The following is a 1,722-nucleotide window of genomic DNA, read 5'->3' as shown; positions in this document are numbered from 1 at the left end:
ACGCGGCCTCCTCCGTCCTGATCGATGCGACCGCTTTCCAACTGTAACGCCCGCCGAGGTCCGTATCCAAAAAATGTGCCGAGTCGTCCCAGAGGGACTCAAATGCACGAATACACGAAAAGCTTACAAAGGACGAGTGCCCAGGAAATGCAAGCTGCTGCGATGGGCCCCTGCAGAATTCAGTCTCTCCATGATTTACCGGAGAGCATCCCTCATTTCGCTAGTGAAGAAAATAAATGTTCTTCGCAGCGTGACTTTTTAAACCTAACTTTTTGAAAGCGGAAAATATCACAGACGATGCCCCTCAGGTCTTTGTGCCCCCGTCTCGTGATTATCATGCTGGGATGAGCAACCAATGGAAGCCCGATTCAGTCGTGTAATATTTTATCTTCTCTGATTTGGGACAACATTCTTTTCTCATCAAAGTCATTAAAAAAATCTACTCTGCCAGGAATACTGACTCTGAAATTTATTTGAGAGAGAGGGAACAAAAAGCCTCGGGTCTGTTGTAAACTTCACGTATCCTGGGAGATCAACTTTAGCTCACAGTAGTTTCAATTAATTCCTAATTACTTTTGTGCTGTCTTTACAGAAGAGGGGGCGCATGAGGAGCAGGGAATCATTATTCGAAGCGCTGTTTCTTTCACGGAGTTGAAAGAAGGTTGTGTCTATTATGAAATACAGTAATGAGAGTGATCATTAGTAATTCTTTACATCTGTGTTTATCTACCTCCGAGGAGCTTGGCGCTGACGCATTCTCCAGATACATAAAGAAAAAAAAAAAATCAAGGAGAAGATTTCACCTCTTTCCATGGGCACGCCTTATTGAAAACATTTAGCAACATATTATGATTTCGCATAACTCAGATAATCCCAGCTGGTAAAGGTACCTACTGTTTTTTGACTCTGAAAAGAGTCTGCAGGACACACCAGCATATCGCTTGTAAAGAATCAGATACTTTCAGATAAGGCAGCGACTAGCTCTCAAGAAATGGAGCGTTTTCAAGATTTCAGTTAAAAGATGAATAAGGGCTGAGGCTCTAGTGTATAATTTAGGTCTTACAGCTGATAATTCTGTATCGTATAAATAAAATTTTCTAAGAAAGTAGAGTTTACATGTTCTTATCAAAAAAAAAAGATAAATGTGTGAGTTGCTCGGCGTGTTAATTTCATCGATGGAGTGAATTCTGTCACAATGTACGTGCAGATCAAATCGTCGCCGTGAACACTTTAAACATCTTATAATTTGATTTATCCATCGTATGTTACCACGTAGAAAAGCAGAGAAGACAGGCGGGTTTGCCAAGCCAGTGCCAGGCTCGCGCACAGCTCCACTGCTCCTCAGACGAGTCCTCGAAGTCGCAGAGGACGTGCCTGCCTGGCCGCGCTTGTCCCTCAGGGGAGCGCGAATCCAACTCCACCTTTGCTTCGAGGTAGGAAAAGTTCCTTCTTGGCACTCCTGTTGGAAGCCACTCGAAGCGAAGGGCTAGAGGCTGTGACCTAGAGGCTGTGACAAGGACTGGCTGGCTTTTGGTAGGACTGCAGCGTGACAGGAGACGCTACCACAGGCCAGCGCTGGACGATCGACATGTGCCTTCATGGTCCTGTGCTATGACCCGTGCCGGTGTGATCCTGGAGTCGGGCGCGCATGCCTGTACTTCCCCCCACGGGGTTGCCGACTATTGGACAGTGTTAAGAGCTGGCCTTGGACACTGAGCTCTG

The sequence above is a fragment of the Pteropus vampyrus genome, unplaced genomic scaffold (assembly GCF_000151845.1).
Source record: "Pteropus vampyrus isolate Shadow unplaced genomic scaffold, Pvam_2.0 Scaffold258, whole genome shotgun sequence".
In the NCBI taxonomy this organism is placed as follows: domain Eukaryota; kingdom Metazoa; phylum Chordata; class Mammalia; order Chiroptera; family Pteropodidae; genus Pteropus; species Pteropus vampyrus.
Note: the sequence above shows the minus strand (reverse complement) of the source record.